The sequence below is a fragment of the Nuphar pumila genome, chromosome 2 (genome assembly GCF_984573655.1).
Source record: "Nuphar pumila chromosome 2, dmNupPumi1.hap1.1, whole genome shotgun sequence".
In the NCBI taxonomy this organism is placed as follows: domain Eukaryota; kingdom Viridiplantae; phylum Streptophyta; class Magnoliopsida; order Nymphaeales; family Nymphaeaceae; genus Nuphar; species Nuphar pumila.
This window is the reverse complement of record NC_143250.1, coordinates 70660946-70685427: the sequence shown is the minus strand read 5'-3', so window position 1 is coordinate 70685427 and position 24482 is coordinate 70660946. Positions and strand designations below refer to the sequence as shown.

The 24482-nt window shown below is 37.3% G+C and overlaps 1 protein-coding gene across 6 annotated transcripts in view; it reads right to left on the bottom strand.

The window, feature by feature from the left end:
• LOC149845727 (polygalacturonase At1g48100-like) overlaps positions 1-24085 on the bottom strand; it is a 36005-nt gene extending 11920 nt beyond the window's left edge. For all 6 annotated transcript variants that reach the window (XM_089995949.1, XM_089995951.1, XM_089995952.1 and 3 more), the window contains exon 1: positions 23482-24085. The gene's annotated coding sequence lies outside the window, so the exon portion shown is untranslated. The remainder of the gene's footprint in view (positions 1-23481) is intronic.
• Positions 24086-24482: the final 397 nt, after the last annotated feature.

Sequence of the window (24482 nt, the reverse complement as noted above, 5' to 3'; positions counted from 1 at the left end):
TGTCGTTAGGCATTATGGAAGAAAGCAATGATGCACAAACATTCCAACCAGTGCCATTAAGGGGGCGTGAGTAGCTTTCCATCTCATCATGCTATCGATGAAGAAGGCATGTCGTCTTGTGTGACATTAAGGCAATGTTTGGTTATTGCAGGTAGATCTTATTCTTACGATGGTTGGAAACTTATCGATATTTGTAAGACGCTGGGACCTGTTGACAAGAATGCTTGTTTACACATGCTAGAAAGGGCCTCTACCCCATCAGGTATCCTATATTCACTCATTATATGCATTGTATCTCAAACCGCTGTAATAGTAACATACTTTCGTTTTTGTGAGATATATCTTTGTTAGTTAATATCGATTTGTTTGCTATTTTGCTCAATTTCTTCCGTATCGATTTGTAATTTATTGTGCGATATATTTATCGACCTTTTAGATATTATAGTTTTGTATTGTCGAGTTGTATGTTAATATGCTGAACTGCCGTATCGATTTTCAATATATTATTCGATATGCATATCGCTTTGTAAGATATTATATGTTTTGCAATATGTATTTCTCAGATATTTGTACACAGACTTCAAAAATGTGTGCGTGCAGAAACACATTGTTACACGCACGCGGGGACAATTTTCGCATTTATATCGCTGCTCTGTCAGCGATTTCTATTGAACTCGCTTTACAGCCTCGTGGATATAATGAGAGCGTTATCATCAACACACATGTACGACATGTATCTTTTATTGGCATAGTAAGTGACAACTCGATGCTCAGTATAAGCAAATATCAAACAACACTTGCTTTGATATTGTCATTCATTAAATCGTTGCTTTGACTTGCTTAACCTTATCGGTATCCGTTGTTATATGCATCCTGATTAAATCGTAGTAAACGTATGCGCTTGCTAACGCAAATTGATATATTGCTTACAAAACATTCCACTTTCTTCTCTTCTTTTTCGTTGTTGTTAGGCATTATGGAAGAAAGCAATGATGCACAAACATTCCAACCAGTGCCATTAAGGCAGCGTGAGTAGCTTTTCATCTCATCATGCTATCGATGAAGAAGGCATGTCGTCTTGTGTGCCACTAAGGCATTGTTTGTTTATTGCAGGTAGATCTTATTCTTACGATGGTTGGAAACTTATCGATATTTGTAAGACGCTGGGACCTGTTGACAAGAATGCTTGTTTACAAATGCTGGGAAGGGCATCTACCCCATAAGGTATCCTACATTCACTCATTATATGCATTGTATCTCAAACCCCTGTATTAGTAACATACTCTCGATTTTTGTGAGATATATTTTTGTTAGTTAATATCGATTTGTTTGCTATTTTGCTGCAAAAACCAATTGATATATTGCTTAAAACATTGTTGAGCTTATCATCAGGTTGTAATAAAGATGATGTAGCTTAATCAATTGAAAGATCTCGAGAATTGAACATCTATACTAATGACGCAACTAAAGAATTGAACATCTGCGGTAATGATCCACATTAAAAGAAGGGTGCAGGCATTAGACCCACTCTTGACTTGAATGTTCCAGTAGAAGAAATGCAATTCAATAATGAGGTAGATTACCATGACAGTACACATAATAAAAGAGTAGGCACCGGGAATGTAAATGGAAGTACACTAGACTTGAATGTTCCAGTAGAAGAAATGCAATTCAATAATGAGGTAGATTTTGATGTCAGTACACATAATAAAAGTGTAGGAACTGGGAATGTACATGGAATTACACTTGAATTTGTTCCTATAGAAGGAATGTAGTTTAATAATGAGGAAGCTGCATATAAATTTTACAATGATTATGCCTTAAAAGTTGGCTTCAGTGTGAGAAGGTTTTATTGGTCAAAAAATACACAGGGTGTCTTGGTTAGAAAGACATATGTTTGTTCCAAGCAAGGTTGGAAGAAATCAATGGGAAATTCAACAAGGAGCATGCCAGAATCAAGATGTGGATGTCAAGCGAGAATGGTTTTGAGAAGACATCCGAATGGAAAATTAGTAGTTCGTACTTTAATCAGTGATAATAATCATGATTTATCTGCATCATTTATGACTCCTATGCTAAGGTCATATCGTAAAGTAATTGTAGCGCATGCTGCAATGGCTGAAATAGCCGATAACGCTGGCATTGCACCAAGGAAGACATACAATTTGTTTACCCACATAGATGGTGGTCGCGATAATGTGTCATTCACACCTTTGGATCTAAGAAACCACTTGAGAAGGAAGAGGACAGATAACATGAAGAACGAAGAAATATGTTCTTTGGTTGATTACTTACAGAATAAATCAAGCAATGAACATGGTTTCTTTAATGCAATGCAAGTGGATGAAGATGGATATGCTGTGAATATGTTTTGGGCAGATTCAAAGTCAAGAGTAGATTATGAATGCTTCAATGATGTGCTTGTATTTGATACTACAGTAAAGATTAATACTGAACAATGGTCATTTGCGCAGTTTGTCAGAGTGAACCATCACGCACATAGTTGTATATTAGGCGGGGCATTTTTGTATGACCAGACCAAGGAAAACTTTGAGTGGTTGTTCAGAGTATTTACACAGGCAATGAACGGAAAGCAACCTGAAGCTGTACTTACAGATGGTGATCACGCAATTGCGGCTGCAGTGCTTCATGTGTGGCTAGATACACATCATCACCTATGTTTGTGGCATATCTTTCAAAATGCAGCAAAGAACATAGGACACATATTTAATCAGAAGACAGGGTTTGACAAAAAGTTTACTAGGTGTGTGCTTGAGAGCGTAGACGAGATCACCTTTATGTCTGATTGGGAGGAAATGATTCAGACATACGACCTTGAAGATTGTCTGTGGTTACAAAATTTATATGTAGAAAAAGAGAAGTGGGCATTGGCATATGGAAGACAATACTTTTGTTCTGGTATGATAAGCACACAAAGAGCTGAATCTATGCATGCCACGCTGAAGAAAACCCTGTATTCATGTTTAACAATGTTTCGTTTTATGGAACAATATGAATTATTTGTAGACGGTCTAAGACAGAATGAGCTTGAACAAGACGTGAAATGCTTCAATACACGACCTCTAACTTTTGGCATGAAAATATTGATGCAACCTGCAGCTCTGTATACACTAACTGTATTTGAATGGATCAAGAAAGAGGTGTTACATGTCATGAATTGCAAAATAGAAGGACTCGTGCAAACCAAGAATATGAACAAATACCATATTTTATGACAGGGCGAAAAGCATCACGAAAGGCGAGAAGCACATGTCACGTACAATGTTGACAATAGAAGAGTTGAATGTTCGTGCAAAATGTATGAATTCAAAGGTATTTTATGTTGTCATGCATTAAAGGCACTCAATCAAGAGAAGATACAAGAAATACCTGAGTCTTGCGTAATACGAAGATGGAAGAGACGTGCAAAGATTGAAACCATTGTTTTGGACAATGTGAGTAAATCTGGTGTTGACGAGAAGTGTCACATAGCCTCCCGTTATCAACAACTGTGTAGGTCATTTATGCATGTTGCTGATTTGGCATCGAGAAGTGAAGAAGGCTATGTATGCATGAGAAAAGCTTCAATGGAGTTACTTGAAAACTTTGAGTTAATTCACCTTAAGTTCGTTGCAACGAATGAATACCAGTCAAAGATAATTGGATCGAACAGCGTAGGTGAAAATCATGTTTCGCTTGACACTCCTAAGAAGTTGTGCCGAAGCGTAAACATTATCTTCAACAAGTCAGTAGTGAACGTTGTTGATTATGATGGACATATTTATGAAGCGAAGGGTATGAAAAGAAAACCTGCCTCTGATCGCAGTCGTCGAAGGGCAAAGGGTGCACTAGAATTGGTTGGCAAGAAAAAGACTAAGAAACAACTAATCTGTAATAAAAAACAATAAAGCCCTTCGAATAAACAGGTATGTAAGACATTATATTGCTTTTCATTACGTGAAGCTTGTCAATATCTAACTTGTGTAATGTCCAACATGCAACAATACCCTATAGAAGTAACACCAAACGTTGAAACCTTCATTCCTCCCGACCAGATTTCCGGCAACGATAGCTTCAATTTTATAAGTCTTTTGGTATGTAATCAATGTTGGGAGGAGGTTTGCATTTCTTGTGAAACTTAATTTAGTGTCTTATATTTTCTATTTCATGACAGGCTATGATGTATTCGACAGATAGGTATGGGACACAGGAATCTTGTGTGGGCTATTAATTTAGTTGTCGTGCCTCTTTGCATGACCCGATTTTCACATTGTCAGATTTGTTAAGAGTTTATAGTGATTTGTCAGTGACGACTTGCGATCCGTGGTTGGATTTGCTTAAATCGATAGATAGAGATTTGTGGCTTCTGCAGGAAGTCGATTCATGACATCACTGAATGGCGATTTGTGGTTATCGTTGAATAGCGATTTGTGGCATCGCAGCATAGTGATTTGCGGGTATTGTTGAAATGTCAATCCAAGCGGGGTGAGAAGGGTTGTTTCAGTAAGCTTTTTTAGGCCACTGATCAAGGTTGCGATTCATTTTATGATTTGAGTAAGCTTTCACCTGCGTTTTTCAGGTATGTGGTTGCACAATGTTGGACTTGTGTAATGATAATAAAAAGAAATCATTTTATGATCTGAGTTTTTTGGTTGATTTAAACAATTTCTTTATTTATTGAATTGCGATTTACATCCAATAAATAGAATGTGTCCCAACATAGCTGTCAATCTACTTCCAAGATAGTGTCATGTTCACAAGCTATGAGTGCCTTTTTTCTTTATACTTGTTCTTCTTGACAATTTTTTTATGGTGCATGCTCGCCCCTCGCAACTAATAATCATTTAAGCCCTTATCGACAAGAAAAATCGCTGGGTCTATATGATAAATCGCCTTAAAGTATAAACATCTTGTAAAATAGATTATTATTTTATTTATCATAATTTGCGCTTTAGAAGTCTTTTCGCATGTAATCAATGTTGGGAGGAGGTTTGTATTTCTTGTGAAACTTGTAGTATGTGTCTTATATTTTCTATTTCAATGTTGGGAGGAGGTTTACGCTTATAAGTATTCCGATTTACACAATGATTAAAGCGCAAATGATGATAAATAAAGAAGGGCACTCATAACTTGTAAACATGACACTATCTTGGAAGTAGATTGGCAGCTATGTTGGGACACATTCTATTTATTGGATGTAAATCGCAATTCAATAAATAAAGAACTTGTTTAAATCAACCAAAAAAACTCAGATCATAAAATGATTTCTTTTTATTATCATTACACAAGTCCAACATTGTGCAACCACATACCTGAAAAACGCAGGTGAAAGCTTACTCAGATCATAAAATGAATCACAACCTTGATCAATGGCCCAATAAAACTTACTTGAACAACCTTTCTCAGCCCGCTTCGATTGACATTCCAACAATACCCGCAAATCACTAAGCTGTGATGCCACAAATTGCTATTCAACGATAACCACAAATCGCCATTCAGTGATGTCATGAATCGACTTCCTGCAGAAGCCACAAATCGCAATCCAGCGATGCTCATAAATCATTGTCCGGCTCACAGCACAAACTATCCAGCGACGAAGACAAATCGTTGTCCAGCTGACAGCACACAGCGTTTTCCGCGATAATCACAACAAGCTATGCAGTGAATACGAAGTCGACTTACGCAGCTCCAAGAGATAGCCATAAATCGAAGCTTACACTTCTAGACAATTAAATCGTCATTCAACTGATGATCACTACTACAAATCGTTGTCCAACGAATACGAAGGACAACCTCAACATCATCAGGCGGCGCGCTTGGAATTCTGCTGCAGAATTGAATAAGGAGGGAAACCAGTCACAAACAGCTCTGCATTGTAACACCATAATTGTTTTTCATTGTAATCCATCACTTATAAGACCCAATGCTTTTAAGATTGCTAGAGTGTAAGAATCAATATATGCAAATCGATCCACCAATGGTGTTACGACTGTTTTGCAGTAAACTTGCATTCGAGGATTGTTTACTTAATTTTTCACTAGACAAAAGGTCTCCGTAATTATTATCGTTATCCCAGTAAGGTAGGCCTTCTTGAAATCCAGTAGACTATGGCAATTATTCCTCTTCTCCTTCCTCTTCTTCTTCGTCTGTATTAATCGAGGTCATAAGACCACCTCATCCAATCGATGTACTACTTACACGCCTAGCATGTTCCACAGTACTCTACGAAGAAAGGGAAATAGGTCCTCAATAGGTTGTCCTAGTAAGGAACGGAACGTTTGTTGTTTACAAATCGTAATACACATATGTGTTTCGTACTGACAGCAAAGGATGTATCGTAAATTTTTTGATTTATCGTACGTTATTCATTGATCACGGTGGTTGAGCAGTAGATCTTTTGACTCATAAATAGTCGCACAAGTACTGGATGATGTGATTATCTTCTACTTCGTGAACCAACAATAGTCAAACCGACGGTTCCTTTATAAACCTGGAGTTCCTCCCTCGAACATGTAACCAGCTACATAGAAAATTATGGTCGGTGAGGCAAACGAAGACAGCTACACGACCAATAATGGCGAATCATGCGTATATTGTCTACACATCGTCTCCATTTTCATCAAAATCCATCTCTTTCATGTCCTATTTGCGATTTGTGTTGTGTACTCTATAATGTAATTTCAATACCGTTCATTGCAATGTCCTTGTTCATTTCAGTAGAACATCCACCGATGAAGTTGGGCGAGAACTTAGTCAATCATTCCTGCAAGACATCAAAAGAATGCACAATGAATTCGCACAATGCAACATGATCTGTAATTTTGTTCGTATGAAACTAGTAGGAGTTGTCTATATACGTAAGCCATGTGTACGTACATTAACAACACCATATTTGTTGCAAACAGACTATATCCGATTTCGTCAGTTATATTAAAAGCAACGCGCCAAACAAGACTATAAGCATCGTGAGCCCGTATTTCATGGTATATCAGCTGTATTTTATGTTGTTTTTGGTTATTGATTTAGTCATGTTGATTCGTATGTTAACATTGTTGTTAACAAGGTTTCGGTTTGCAGACTATCTTACGTTGTTTGCCATACTCCAGTGGATTTAAAGACGACCTACCTTATTGGGTTAACGGTAATCATTGCAGAGACCTTTTGTCAAATGAAAAAGTAAGTAAACAAACCTAGAGTGCAAGGTTACAGCATAACAGTGCTAACAACATTTTTACGATGCATTTGCAGATATTGATTCTTACACTCTAGCATTCTGAAAAGCATTGGGTCTTATACGTGATGGATTTACACGAAAAACAACTATGGTGTTACAATTCATTGGAAGTTGACAGTGGTTTACGGCTTGACATTTTCCATCTCGTAAGATTCCATCTATATGAGTATCGTATCGTGTACTGGAGTCATGAATTTACTTTCGGCCGCATTATTATCAGATCGGTTTCGTTAAAGCCATTTTGGGAGTCGACATTAGTGAGTGGATCTATCGCACGGCATACCATGCTCCTTTACAAAATAATGGCGTTGATTGCGGCGTATTTGTAATGAAGTACATTGAAGTGATATACAACGGTGCAGAACCCTGTTTCGACGTTGTATGTCATTTCTAGATCTCTGTTATTGGGGATTAAATGTGTGTCTATTGGTTTCACATTACAATTTGTTTTTACAGGTTGATATACCTGGATTCCGCGAAGAACTCTGCAAAAAATTGACGTCCTTTCTAATTGCGGAGGAGAAACTAACCGAGCTGCCACGAGGATCTAAAAGGCAATGACCAATGGTGCCCAACCCGCATGATTGACAGTCGCAGAATTAGATTGCGATGTATGCAATGAACGAGGCCTTCTAATGTTCGAAGTGATAATAGTCAACATCGTTATGAAATGTTTGATGTTTAAACATCGCCTTATTGCTGACACACACACATAATGAAAATCGCAGAAGAGATTCGAGATGAATGCGGTGAACAAGAGCCATTAATGTCGCTTGCGTAATTACAAATAGTACACAGCGATAAGATAGGTTTGTTGTTGAGAAATGGTGGTCTAACGTGCGCTTCACTACTACTACCATGAAATCTTGTGTAAGAATTTGAATTTTTTTTTAATTTTAAACAACTTTTCCTTTAATTATGATATTGCATACATATGAAAAAGTCTACACGGATACCACAACTGCGTCGAAGCCGCCTATACACTCGATTCAAGAATAAGTCATTTTTGCAGGAATTGTCGGTTTGTCGGTTCCTTATTCGCGAAGCAAAGTGGAACACATCATTAACCTGTGTGATGTGTCATTCAAATATTAATGAAAATTCCTATCACCCTCCGTCAGTTTTCAAATAAATACGATAGTTTTAATAAACAAAAACCAAATCTCAAATAAAATACCCTCCGCATTAATGAAATTGAACAATGGCATGTCAGAGAACTATTCTCAAAACTAATCAATGTGATTGGACCTGGTAGTTCAAATCATGGTAGCACGTAGCGTGTGGGTTTGATTGTAGAAATATTTTTTGGTCTTATATAAATCCACAACTTCGTCCACACGCGTCCCAACAAATTGCCTTAGGTGTATATTACGGATTTACACCTCGACATTGGATTGTACCGAGTCACTCTCATATAGCCATGCACTACATTCGTTCACGATGGGGCATATATATTATGATTTCATTCTCGTAAGTTCAGCAATACAGTGATTTCTAGGAACAAACATTTCTTATCGATAAATACTTCGTCATTTGTTCAAAGCGAACATTACGTGCCTTTGTAGACCACAAATTGCAGAAATCTATTTTCGTGCTTTTCATTCACGTAATGTGAGCTATACAACGATTTTGGAACAGCAACAAAATATTTTTCGCTGTACAGTATTTTTAATTACTGAAGAGCAGCATGACTAGCATTGGTTAAGCGCATACAACACAAAACTATTTCTCGATACGATTTAGTTTTCGTAGATGAAGCAGTACAACGATTTACAAGAGTGTTTTGTAATGTTTAAATTATATTTAAACGGAGACAGATTTACAAAATTTGTAGTCTTACAAAATTTGTAGTCTTACAAAATTTGTAGTCTTACAAAATTTGCCTACCGGAAGTCCTTCTCCTACATATCTCCAGTCTGTCTCTCTCTTTGTATCTGTCTCTCCGACTGTGTTGATACCAGAAACCAGACGATTCAGATTCCGGCGAGATGAACCCCCGTTACCGGAACGACCGCTCCTCTGAAACCTCCTTCGCGCGAGGGAGAGAAAGAGGACGCGGTGGAGCTCCTGCTGGCCACCCTCAGCGTGTCGACTGCGTCCCTCGCCACCGCTAACGACCGCAAATTAAATTCCCGCGACTGCACCATCGGCAGCTCCACGTCAGCCAACTCCACCTCCGTCGACCGCTCCTCACCATGTTGCGACTGCACCGCCGGAGTTGGGCGAGAACGGTGATGGCGGAGCTTGTTAGGTTGTACAGACAAAGTAATCGATAGGTTTCACATTACATATTTTGTCTTCCGTTCCTTTTAAACTCAATCAAATTTTTGCATATTTCCTCGCGTAATTCCGGTATATCTTTCTGCAACAAAAATATGTAATGTGAAACCAATATATAACAGGAATTCCCAATAATAGCGGATACAAAGCTCATACAACATCGAAAAAAGGTTCTTCTCCTTTGTATATTGCTTCAATATGCTTCATTACGAATATGCCACAATCGACCCCATTACTTTGTACAGGAGCATCGTCAGCACAGAGCAACATCCACTCGGCAATGTCGACACCCACAAGGTCATTTAGGAATCCCGCCTATGATATAAAGGGAAAATATAGTACAGTCCGGTCCACCTCAAATAGATATGATTCACCTATAGGCAGAAGCTTACCAAATGCATAGTGTCACGTTCTAAACCACTGTGGCAGTCCAATGAGTTGTAGCACCATAGTTGTTTTTCCAAAAAATTCATCTCGTATAAGACCTAATGTTCGGGATTTTGCTAGAGTGTAGAAAGTAAAATCTGCGAATCGATACAATAATTTATAATTCCATAGACATATTGTGATGGGGATGTAACGACTAAACCTTGGAGAAGAGGTTTGTTCACTTACCTTTTCAAAATTTGAAAAATCTACGCACTCATCATTGTTGTTCCAACAAGGTAGTGCATCTAGGAATCCACTGGTGTATGGCTTTCGTTGGACGTACATCTGTTGCACGAAATAGTAAGGTTTAACCACCAAGAAAAGTGAGTAAGTCATAAAAGCAAATAAAACAATGACAGACCAAACATACCATGAAATAAGGGGTGATGATGTGTACTGTATTGCTCGTTGCGTTGCTTTGAATATAATTGACAAAATCACACATTGTCTGGTTGCAAAAATTTATGAACTTCAAAACATATAAACCGATGACCTAGAAAATGATAGTAGTTACATACGTACAAAATTACTGATAGTGTTTCCATCTGCAAATTCATCTTGCATCTGCTCGATGTCATCTACGAACTCGTTAGGGTGTTGCCGCCCACCCTTGTCTGTAGATGTTGCACTAAGTGCACCATGTGCGTAGTATTCAAAATTTGACATTGAAATTATTTTCTACAGTAAACAACACAAGTCGAAATACGACATGAAAAAGCACATGTTGACTAAACCGGTCAGGAGGTTCAAAAAATATACGTCTTAAGCGCTAGTGCTGGTACTGTGCAAGTGGTTGTCTTCTTCTTCGGCGTCGTGTCTGGTCGTATTGCTCCCATCGTGCTCTACTTTGGCTCCATGTCTGGTCGTATTGCTCCCATCGTGCTCTCCTTTGGCGCCATGTCTGGTCGTACTACTCCCATCGTCTTCTTCTTCGGTGCCATGCTTGGTCGTATTGCTCTCATCGTTCTCTTCTTCGGCGTCATGCCTGGACGAAGATATCGATGCCACGTTTGCAATGCAGATACAAAATCGACGTCGTCAGTCAAATATAAAGGAAACGTCCTTTAACATGCCGCCCTTTTTCGAAAAGCGCTCGTTAATTAAATGATTGCATTTTAAATAATTAAAAATACATCTTTTCACATGCCGCCTTTTTTTATAAACGTCCGCAAATTAAATGATTGTGTTTTAAATAATTAAAAACTTGTCGTTTCATATGCCGCCCTTTTTCGAAAACAACCCGCAAATTAAATGATTGCATTATACATAATTTAAAAACTGTCGTTTCGAATGCTGCCCTTTTTCGAAAACAACCCGAAAATTAAATGATTGTGTTTGAAATAATTAAAAAATCATCGTTTCGACTTCATATTATAACAATAGTTGAGTGAGAGATTAACCTGACCCGAACAAACCCGTTTTCCAGGTAGGAATAATCTTTGACGATTATTGAATTGATTATCAAATATGGATACATCGATATATTCATGCCACATATCTTAGCCCTTATCGGTTTTTTAACAACAAACGTTCATTATCGCTTTATACTAGTATCATTTAACACCGCAAATCGATGTTGACTTACAACGTTTACAAAGGGACAAGTCATTGCCGTTTGTGTTGTTGACCTCATGAATTGCAATCCTATTTCGCGGTTTGCATTGAAGGTGCCCCTGCAAATGAGCAATTTCTGACAGAGAACCATATCGTACCGATTTTGGCTGGCCAGCATCGTCAACGCGATTGCAATTTACTTATGATCATCAGTAGCGATTTCTGAGCATCAAACTTTTCTTATCGCTATTGACTGTTATTATTTACGATGTCAGAACTCGTTAAATTATTGTTCACGGCATACATCGCAAATCTTTTTTGTGATGTATTATCGAGGCGGAGACAAATACAGCGATTGCTGGGCAGAAATGCTCTATCATAACGATGGTGACCTTAATCAATGCCACGCAATCTGAACAACAGACATCTATTTTCGATTAAAGTTTATTTATTTACGAGATTCACAGATGAAACGTGTCTGTTAGATGTACTAATAAAGAATTAAACAATAAAAGAATGTCACGTTATGACAAATAATTATACAATTACAACAAATACCTATCGTGATAAAAAAGAATACCTAGGGTTTATTCTGAGGCACTTGACGAATCAGATGAAATATCATAGACTTGTCTCTCTCTTTTTATTGGTGAACTGTCTATCCTGGGTGGCCTCTTGGTTGCATCCATCTTACTAAAAAAAGTGGTCATCATCTCTACCACTGAGTTCAATTGTATCCCCATATTGCTTATTTATGTCATTGATTTCTTATTCTCCCTCTCCATAAGATTGAACCTTGCGGCAGAGACAATGTTCTCTTTTGTAGCAAGTATTCGCTCTTCATCGCGCTTTGTTACTGAGGGAATCATTGTTGTAACCAAAGAGACGACGTTTTGGTTGTACAGGCTGGGCTGCAACATGAGAGGGGGCAGTTGGGAGGCATGGGTTCCCAATTTTATCAATCGCCAGATTTCGGCGCATTGGTTCCCAATACCTTTCGAAATAGAAGGGATCAAATTGTCGTCCATTAGAATCATACGATACGGCACAGACACCACCTGAGTTCCAAATTAATAATTCATCCCTGTAGCATTCGCGTCAATTCACGTTCATGCACCCACCACTATTCATCTTCCTTCTCACTTACAAAGGCTTATTTGGGATAGACTGCCCCAAGTCAGATTGTAGGAGAACTCGACTACCATGCTGCAACTCGGCTTCATAATTGCAAAACAGCCACAAATCGCGGTCAGACAATCTAACAGCCTCTGCAACAACGTCTTGGTCATCGTCCTCCCCATCTCCATAAGGTCTCCACAAAACCTGTACATTGGTAATTCTTTTTAATAACAAGTGACAAATATATTACAATTTACTTAAGTAAGATATGACGACAATGATATGTACTACGGAAGACAATCCTGCAGCGATGATTACTTAAGAATGCTAAACATTACAACAATTTATAATACTCAATGATAAATGCTGACACGATTGTAAACAATTTTAGAATGTTTACCTCATTTAGTTGCAGCCCATCTAAAATGGACTTAGCATTATGAACTGTGACGTTTATTCTAGCCCAACGACCGATCTTTGGAAAACCACAACTCGCAGGGCCACAACGTGGACGCAATGGGATAATATGTTCCCACGCCCAAGCCTAACAAAAACAATATTATTAGTAACACTACAACCTTCAATGAAATTAGTCTACAATTACTAACTATGCAATCAACAAATATCTGAACAAATGGCCAAAATCCCCCAACTGTTTTCGTACCATTACTCGCACGGTAGAGTTGATTATACAAGTGTGCGAGCATAGCAACACCCCAGGCATAGTTGTCGACTTCGTCTAAGTCTGTCAGGTACTGCAGCCACATGGAACTTATTCTCGAACCAGAACAATCGAAAAATAATGTAAAACCAAAAAAATAAAGAAGGACGTCGCGCAACTCTTGGTCAGCTGTTTCAGATGCACAAGTAGCAGAGCGACCTTCCCATTTATTACAGAAAAATGAGACTTTCATTGATGTGGACTTGATTCCACCATAAATACATTGACTCTATTCGTCCATCGACATTTCTAAAAAGGTCATGCATTTTTCCCTTGCGTTATAGTTTAAATGTCGTAATAGGACAGCAATGCCATCACACTTAAGGCCAGTGATCCTCGTCACATCTTCTAGAGTCATGGTGATCTCAAAAGAATCAAACTGGAATGTGTTAGTCTTATCATTTCACTTATTTACCAGGTGGGTCATGGTATTCCAGCAAGTTTCAAAATATTGCTGGTCCAAAAGGCCACCGAAGTGCATATTTCATAATCGGTCCTTCTGATATGCACTCAGCTAACCATACCACGACAGAACTACAAGTCATTGATACCGACCTCCAAGCTTTTCACCTGCTGCTCTACTTCTCCTGTGACCTCCCTGTAACACAAAATAACATATTATTACTAGCAATTGTAAATTAGTTCAATTTGTACTTATAAATAATATTCTACTAATCGCTATAAATAATATTGGTTGCACACAAACTATCACAGTAATCGCTATACATATTAATACATAACACAATAATCGCTATACCAAAATCACTAAACATATTATTAAATCTACATAAACAGGACGAATTTATTTACCATGGTCGCTCTTTTCTCCTGTTCTCCTTCCAACCTAGGCCTTTCTGGTGGGTCCACTGCCTCCAACTGCCTTTCCCTTTCTTTCTCTACCGGCTCCACCATCGCCTTCCTTTCTCTCTCCTTCTTTTTCTTGCCCTCCTTCTCCTTCCTTTTCTCGTGCTCCTTCTCCTTCCTTTCTCTCTCCTTTCTTTCCTCGTCCTCCTTCTCTTTCCTTTCTCTCTCCTTTTTTTCCTTCTCCTTCCTTTCCCTCTCCTTTTTCGCCTCCTCCTTCTCCTTCCATTCTTTCTCCTTTATCTCGTCCTCCTCCTTCCTTTCTCTCTCCTTTTTCTCCTCTTTCTCCTTCCTTTCTCTCTCCTTTTTTTTGTCCTCCTCCTTCCGCCGCCTTTTTTTCTCTTCCAAATATTGTTTTCTTCTTTCCTGCACTTCCTACTTTTGCTTCTTCCTTTTTCTTTCTTTTTCTTCCTCCTCCTCCTTCTCCTTCTGCCGCCTTTCTTTCTCTTCCAAGTCTTGCTTCCTTCTTTCCTGCACTTCATCCTCCTGCTTCTTCCTTTCTCTTTCCTTTTACTAACAGAAACACCAACAAACAATAAACATTTCCCTGAAAATAGGAAGAATATATATATATATATATCATGGAAAAAATCATTGTTAGGTTTCTTATTATTATTGCTACTGCTGCAGATATTATTATTGTTGTCATGATTATTATTATTATTGGATATACTTTATAATTATAATAGATCTCTTTTTTTTTGGATTAGCAAGTTGGGGTTAGGCAGACCCCCACCAGTTATATCAGATCTCTTAATAACAAATATAACAAAGATTTCTTGTGAGTGATATCTCATCACTCTTTGTACTCCTTTGTCTATTTTTTCAGCTAATGATATTCTGATTGCCTTTCTTTAAAAAAAAAACAATTATAACAAAGAAAAAAGATATTCCATTCAACCACTGAAAATTATTTGGTTCTTGGATGCCAAAGCCAAAGACTTTCCATAATGCATCAGAGTAACCATTATGTGAGATCTAAACCAATTATAAGAAGCAAGAACAAGTGTTCATGAACATGGGTTGTGCAATATGAGCCACAAGCTTGCTCCTACATTAGATTCACAACCTAGTGAAGTTATTCAGTTTATTTATCTTTCAATTACTTAACGCAAGAGCCCATTAACCCTCACGTTCTTTCTTAATCTGTGTTAAAAGAAAAAGGTGAAGAAAAAGGGTTCATGCATGAGCCTGCAAGTGGGATACTTTAGTCAGCAAGGTGTTTGCAAGTAGTTTACATCACGTTATCATCTTGGAATGTTATACAAAATTTCATGTTTCAGTTATTTAATACATGGTTAATGTAAAGGGTTTTTTATTAGGTGAGAGTCGCCATAATTCTATCCAACTATATAAACAAAGAAGATGCATTATATCCAAATGTTATTTTATTAATTAATAATGCAAAAGTTGAAAAGGAAAAACAGGGTTAATGTGGGTGTTTGTAGTTATCATGTTTTAATATAGTACTGGGATACTGGGCAATTTGTTTTGTAGCTGCTCTCGTGAAAAAGGGTCGACCGATGCTGCGGCATGGGATTAGCAAAAGGGATGTGTGAGGACAAATGCATGAATGGTGTCACGGGTTTTAATCATATATCACTGCTTGCTAAGGGAAATAACAGGACGATGATGTGTGATGTTGGAGAGAAATCACAGAAAGCGACCTGAGGGTCACGAGATTGAGATTTCAAATAAGGAAAATATAAATAATTCATGCTTTGGATTTTTCCTTGAGTGATAAGAGAGAGTTTTTCTTTTTTGTGTGTGTGTGTGTGAATGTGAAAGAAAGGGTTACCCACATGGCATGCATCCATTAATAATCAACTATGACCTTGCAGCAACGGACGCTTATTTTGCTATATGTGCAACCTTCTTTTCTTTTCTTTTCCTTTTCTGAAAGGCAAGCTGGGGTTAGGCAGACCCCTACCAGTTTAACACCAACGACCTAACACAAGGTAAAAGCTCATAATTTTGCGAAATATAAGGTGCTATGAATGCCGTAGATCTTCGAGGAAACACACAACCGCGCCAATCAAGGCATGAGCCCCATGATCCAACCTCCTTCAAACACCAGATCCTCATCCCCATTTTGCCCTGAAATATGTGGATTTGAGGTCCAACTGGGAAGTGGGTTTTAGGGGTGTGGAAGGGGGAGGGGTTGTTGGACACTTGGACTAAAGATTTGTCGATTTAAGGACATCAAATCACAATTCCAAAGGATCAAAAATATCCTTGGATCTCAAACACACCTTTAACCAATATATGCATTAAAATAAAATGGTTGATTAAATATTACCTAAACAAAATGCCCTTAGGATTAAAATCAAAGTTATAATAACTAAATACATCTAGTTAACTTCAAAACTCCATGAAATCACTTTAATAAGTCATAGACACAATCAAATACATATATTTAAGTATAAATTAATTATATTTAATAGTTAATTACCTAAAATAATTCTATAAATGTCAATTATATCTTTATTGGCCAGAAATGAGTAAATGAATATGTAATACATCAATAAATGGAATTTAAAAGCCAGAAACACATTTCTAACTTGATCATAAAGATGTTCACTTTATTCATTTATAACTCTCAAAATTTGCTGGTTTTACATGTTGCAACTGCACACCAAGTGTTCAATAAATTATCTACATTGTGGTTTTTGTGGATTGTGAAACCCTTCGGTATTTTGGGTTTCTTTGCATGGTTTTTATTGATTCTATAATGATAGAAACCCTAAACTGAATTTGTAGAATGCATATCCAATTGCAAGCATGTTTTATTTGTTGCATAATTAAGTTGATGCATGTAGCCTAGTTACTAGTTTTGCGTATGTGGCATAATGAATTCTATTTTACGCTTTACATATGCTGAAATTCCAGTCTTTGCCTTGAAAATTATGTTGCACGCTAAGTGTTCGGTAAAATGCCTAAGACAGGAAATTTTTCAGATTTGAATGCCATTATGGGCATGCTTGAAAATAAGTTTTTAGGCGATGTTTATTTGTGTTTAAAACTCTGATTTAAAATGGTTATTGTGTACATTTATGCTATGGTTTTATTTGTTCCATTATATGCATTAAAAATACATATGTATATGTGTGGTTGTACAAAGTTAATAAGTTAATATGCACATTTTATTTTCAGTTTTGTGTAAGTGTTCTGCATGGTTAATATTCATACTTTGAATATGGTTACATGCACATATAAGTTTCTGTTTTGATATGTATATAATGCATAAATGTTTGTGCTATTTGTCTATTTGAAATAGCATGCCGGTTATGCAAAATAAGTGATACTTGTGCTAAGTATCAAAATGGCTATGTGCATTGAAAAAATGCAATGTTTATAAAAATTGGGCAAATGACACTAGGTAAGTAAGCATGATGAAAATAATCGTGCAAATCATAAAAGAAGTTGGGGTTCATGTAAATGCATGATTTGAATGTATAGAAATAAAAGTATTTATATCTTATTGAAGTTGGAGTCATGCTCAACATGAATTAAATATATGAGCATAAGAAGTGTTTTTCCTTGATGAAGTTGGGGTCATGCTAGGCATGATGTAACTTAGTGGAAATAAGGAATGTGTGTGTTGCATGTACACTTAAGCATGGGTTGAAATGCTCGTGCACTCATGAATGAGTGATGATGATATATATGTCATGTGTGCTATTATATCATGTCTGATGCATACTATATTGTTGTGTGTTTTGCACGAATGTTGTCCGTTTATGCATGTTGCAAATACTATGTATGTGTTTATGACATGCTCAATGCATTCTATGAATATCATGTGTGTGATATATTCTTTTAGTACATTGGTATATGTTGTTGAATGCTATGTTTACGAACATGGTACATGTTTGTCATAGAAGCATGATGTATTAGTTCATTATACGCTCATGGGTGAACCATAAAAATGTGAATGAATCATGCGTAAAGGCATGAATAACTAGATCATGTGTAAGGGCATGATGTGATCATTGCATGGATTAATTGCACTGGAAGGTGACCTATTGCATTAATGAAAGATAATTGTGAGTCATGAATCCTTACGAGGCATCAGTGCAATCGGGATCTCCGAGGTGACTGGGTCTATCTCGATCTCATTATGTGATGTCAATAAATTTGGGCTCTCTGAGATGACTGGGTCAGTCCTGATCTCAATTATCCTTATAAGGCGCTGGTAAATCTGGGCGCTTTGAGATAGTTGGGTTTGTCCCAATCTCAACGGTCTTTATGAGGCACTAGTAAATTTAGGCTCTTCGAGATGGTTGAGTTCATCCCAATCTCATATCTTTCTTATAGAGAAAAGGCGGTACAAGCCCCATGAAAACAAAATATTAGAAGACTATGTGTGTTTCATCCTTGTCCCATGGAGGTTACACTACAAGAAAAATGTGTATTAGCGACAAACGATATCTGTCACTAATTCATCATAAAATTCGTCACTGACGTGTTTAGCGATAGATTAGTGATGGCTTAGCGACGGATAGCATTTGTCGCATAATCCTAGTCGCTAAACTGTGATAAAATTTATTTGTCGCCAATCCGGTGCTAATTAGCGACGGATTAGCGGCAGATCATGTCTGCCGCTAATCTGTCGCTAAATAGAGACTGATATGCGACGGAATTTAATTCGTCGTTAAGATGTGACGAGGGATGCGTATCTGTCGCTAATGTCCATCACCAATTTGGCGACGAACATTAGCAACAACTTAAATTTTATTGCAAACCATCGACTGATTTAAATTAGCGACGGATAATACTCGTCGCTAATTTAAAAAAAAATTTAAATACGAAACTCGAAAAAAAAAATCTCGTTATACAATTCATATAATCTGCTTATAAAACACAAAGTACACATAAAAATACATATACAAGTGAAACAAATTTAACACAAGTTCTAAGTTAAACAACTTTAACAACCAAATACAATCCTTGCCAGGTTATAATTAGTTACAAGTACGTCAAACAAATTAAACACATAAATCTAATCCTCGCCAAGATTCAGGGCATCATCTACTTTATTTTCTTGATCTGCCCCTCCCTTCGTGCCTCCATTAACTCCTCTACGTTGATCATCTCTAGCATCCTACACGAGAACCAAAATGTTAGTATTTATAAATAAAATATAATGAAATAAATTATATGTAATGCACCTAATCTAATGCAATAAAGTACATGGCTGAATGACACATAGACTAGCAATAAACTGAAGGACATTAACAGAATTCAGATATGTGTTCTAAGACTGAAAAAAAAATTATAGTGATTCAATCATGTAGATATGTGTTCTAAGGTTGTCAAAGAATGTCACAGTGATTCACGCATGCATATATGGTTTATAAGGCTGTCAAATAAATGTGTTATGTATCACAATCATGCATATATGTGTTACAAGGCAGTCAAAAAACTTTCGTAGTGATGAAATCATGCTAATATGTGTTCTAAGGTTGTCAAAAAACTTTCATAGTGATTCAATCATGCTCATATGTGTTCTAAGGCAGTCAAAAAACTTTCATATTGATTCAATCATGCATATATGTGTTCTAAAAAAAATTATAGTAATTCAATCATGCATATGTGTGTTCTAAGGCAGTAAAACAATTTCATAGTGATGAAAGCATGCTTGTATGTGTTCTAAGGTTGTCAAAAACTTTCATAGTGATTCAATCATGCATATATGTGTTCTAAGGTTGTCAAAAAACTTTCATATTGATTCAATCATGCATATATGTGTTATAAGGCAGTCAAAAAATTTTTATATATGCTAATATCATGCTCATATGTGTTATAAGACAGTAAAAAAACTTTCATAGTGATGCAACGTAACGCCCCGAAATCTTAACCCAAATTTTGAGGAATTTTTTTTTCAGTACAGCGGAAACAAGTCATACCATAGGGTTAAGCATTCTAGAACATTACAGGGGAAGCAAACCAAAACATTTATTTCATTATTAATGATTAATAACATCAGAGTTTCTCACACTATCCTTGGAACAGTAAATCCAAAAATCTCGATCGAAGCCTCATCCCGCAATCGCTCATAACTTCTACTCCACCTGAAAATTTATAGGAATTAGACTACAATTGTCTAAGTAGGAATTATTGTAATTCTTCTTTCAGGTATATCATGTGTCAAGTATGTGACGTGGGTGCCGAATGTGATTTTCAACCTATACAAGAATAAGTAAAGGACTACGCTACAACAGTCAACAATTTATCAGAAGCTAACTGGCAAGTAACATCAATAACAATCATTTAAATATCCCATAACCATAGATATGAATTTCATAGAATGATTCAGAGGAATGCAATTATGACAATTACATAATTCAGATAAGCATTCTTACCACATGGTGCATCTATTAGGCATAAAATAACATTAATCATTACCATGAATTACAATTCAAGTAAAACAGGGTATTTAACATGCATTAGAAGTTAAACATCACGCATTCATCAATCATATAATAATTAAGGGAACAGATAACATATGCATGTTCTAATGCATAGCATGAATATACACCATTTATGTGCAATGCATGAATCCTTTGTTATCTTTCATTTAAGTTCATTTCATTTTCATATGCATGCCCTATTAAATGCATAGAATTTAAGTTTCTCTTTTTAATTACTGTTGCTCGTGGATACACCAAACGAGTATAATCTTGAAGGTCGCGTAGGTTCCCAGGGTAGCTTAGCACACAATTTGTATTTTATTACTGGGTTCCAACTTAGCCCTCGACCGAATCACCTTCAGAACATTAGACCTCCATATCTAATGTCAGGGACACCTCACGCCCATAAGTGTTGCTTCCTTGGTACCAAAAACAAACTCACAATTGTGACCAACACACCACTCTCAGGTAAAGTGGCGGACTCTCTCTAAAACCATGGTCAGGAGAAGGAACTTCAATATCGGGTTTAGGAGACAAAATTACAGTACATAGTATTTTTGTATCCTCACAGTCTCTCCAAGACCGGTTCTCTAAGATTCTCATACTCCAGATGAGATATCTCAGAACATATATTATATTGTTTTTATTCATTATCTTTTTATTAAAAGCTAATTATTGAGTTTTGCAATTCAGCATACAAAAACAAGGTAAAAGCTTGCATCTACCCCTGCGAGAACCATCACAAGACTCTAGCCCATGGAAACACATTAAACAGTGTAATATAGAACAATAATATAAAATATGATTTTTGTGATGCATTTAAACAATTAAAGAAAGAGTGAACTAAAGTTCAAGGCTCTCCAGGCCTGTGATGATTCATTTAGACCATCAATGCATCGTATGCAAAAATTATAACTTACAATTTATGCAATGAGGTCAACATGCCTCTAAATGCACATCCATTCAAACCAATTTAACAATGTGCATGAGTTACCACAATCATATGCATGTGTTCACCATCCATGTACAAGTGCTTTCATGTAATCACTTAACACACATGCATTCATCCATAATTCATAAGTACATGAGAACATTTATGCAGAATTATACATGCTAAACACACATCGATTTCATGTATACACATGCACTTGAAACCCATCCATAAATGCATGATAAATAAACATGTCCCATCAATGTAGGCACATGAAACTTTTCATGTGTTAACATCCACACACATGAATATAACCCGAATCTAGAAATTAAATGTTCAGAGCTACACACATTCATATCATGTATGCACTTCCCAAAACCAACTTTGCAATAACATGTTAACAGGCATGCATTCATATCCAACATGCTAAAATCAAACTAAAATATGAGAAGAACTACATTCATCAGATTAAGTCCACCTTACTTATGTCACACGCAAGTTTACATCCATGGGTTCTTTAAAACATATGACTCCTTGTGCAACTGCAACATGACCCAACATTTCATATTGGTACATGTTCACAAAATACCCATGTAGTTAACATTGCCTTTTAATATCGATCACCCAAAACGTGTTAATCATAAGCAGGTAAGAATCTAGAATCTACAACGGGCCGCACACAATGCAAAAGGTATATGCATGTTTTCTTTGTTTTTCCTAAAGAAACTTGTACTCAAGTTAACAGTCCAAGTACCCGCATTAGGTACCCAACCCATATTGCCCATTAGGCAAGATTTCTCAAGCAATGTTTCTTTCTCCTCGCATGGTTTTGTCAAGTCTGAAGTGCTCGGTGATCATTTTAAATATATCATCAGCATTAACACTAATTTCAAGTGCTTGCAAGTGATCATTGTTGCTTGATGGAACCTCCACTTTCACAGAAGGCTCCAACTATATGTTTTCCATAGGTTGCATGCTATTTTGTTTGGTAAGTAGCTCATCAGCAATAACTTGGCATGTATCATATAAACAATCCCACATTCCACACTTCATAGAAGTCATTGCAACGTTTAGCAAGCCAAGCCAAGGATAAGATGAAAATATCCCTCTGATCTTTCTTTGTTCATGTTTCATAGGTGATGGTTTATAGAAGAGCAACATCCTATTGAAAACCTCTAAAACAGAATGCTCTCTACAGAGCTCCTTCCAGGTTGTGATGAACTTTTCAAGAGCATTAGTTGTGAGCATGAAATCATCTTGTTCCTCTGGTTAATGAGATTTCAACTAGATGTGAGGCTTATCGCATGGCTTGTCAAGGGTAAGATGATTAGATTCTTGATCATTCCTCTGATGAGATTTGTTCTTATATGCTTTCAAGTTTCTGTGAACTGGATATACTGCTGATTCATTTAACAGAACTTCATGCTATGTTTTAATAACTTAAACCTACTCGATCCAGCTAATAGGAGGTATATACACATGCTGAGTACTATTTAATTGAGACATACACAAAAGATTTGATCACACATATTTAACAGAAGCGTGATAGTTTTACTAACTTAAACAAATTCTATTTAAGATAACAGAAGTTACATAAAGGATGCTATGAACCATTATAAAGAATGCTATGGACGCTTGAATGAAACAGACTCACGGATCGGCTAACAGCGAAAAGAACCATCCTAGTTTGTGCAACACAATCGGAAATCACCAGGTTGCCCGACACTATATCCAGAGACCTCCCGATTTCAAGGTCCAGAGTCAAAAATCCCCAAATCTGGGGTTAACCGACACTAAGAGTCGGAAACCCCCAATTCTTGGGGTTACCCGATACTCAAAATCAGAAAACCCCAAATCATACAGGTTCAGGTTTTTTTTTCCGAATGGGATTAATCAAGATCACACTCAAGAAATGTTGTTGTCGGAAACCTTCACTCACCTGCCTGAGTCTTCTTTTTTTTTGAGATGGAAAACCCTGATTCTGGTCACCCAACATCAAGAATCGAACCCTTCTCCAAATCTAGGTTTATCACACTCCAGAATAGGAAACCCCCAAAAAATGGGGTTAGCAAATCTAAGAAAATGAAAAGAGGCTACTCAAAGATGCTGTTGAAACCCCAATGTCCAGTTCGGTTTGGGTTTTTCTTTATGACCATCGAAATCCCCAAATCCATTAATGTGGGGTTTTCAGACAACCTACACTCCATACGAGATCCATGCTACGCCCGAAAGAGAGAATACATGGTTCCTACTTGTTCCGGCGAGGAGAAGGTGGCTGCTGTCGTGAGAGGAGAGGTATGTCGGCTTCGATGACCCAGCTTCAAGACCAAGAGGGAGGTGACGATGGCTCCCCTAAACGGCATCGACAATGCAGCAGAGAGGGGAAGGAAAAAGGAGAGAAGACAAAGAGGGAAAGAGAACGAGAGAGAGGAGAGGCAGAGGAGAGTGAGAGATGGGGGAAGAGGGATTCAATACCTCTGTTTGAAGAGGGAGACCCCCGAAAAGGCAAGAGCACACTGCCCTCCCAGCAGCACACTCCGACCCCCTACTTCTTGACGCTCTGCAAGAAGCGTGCCCTAGGCACGATTCTTGTAATTGGCTTCCTATTAATGTGTCGGGTCTGACTCCGGGTCCTGCGACCCGCGACGTTGGATCCGAGTGATCTGGATCCGTATGTTTAAAAATATGGATCTGAATCAGCCTAAAATGAGGGATCCAAGTGGATCCAGGTCGGCATTGAACTGTCGGATCCACTGGCTGGGTCCATTTGGCTCCAATGTGGGCCCAAACCCAATTTACCCAAAACTTTTATTGTATATCCTTTTGGATCTGGGTAACGGATCCTGAACCCAAAACCTTAAAATTCATAGATATTACATTCAATCATGCTCATATGTGTTCTAAGGCCGTCAAAAAACTTTATATGTGATTCAATCATGC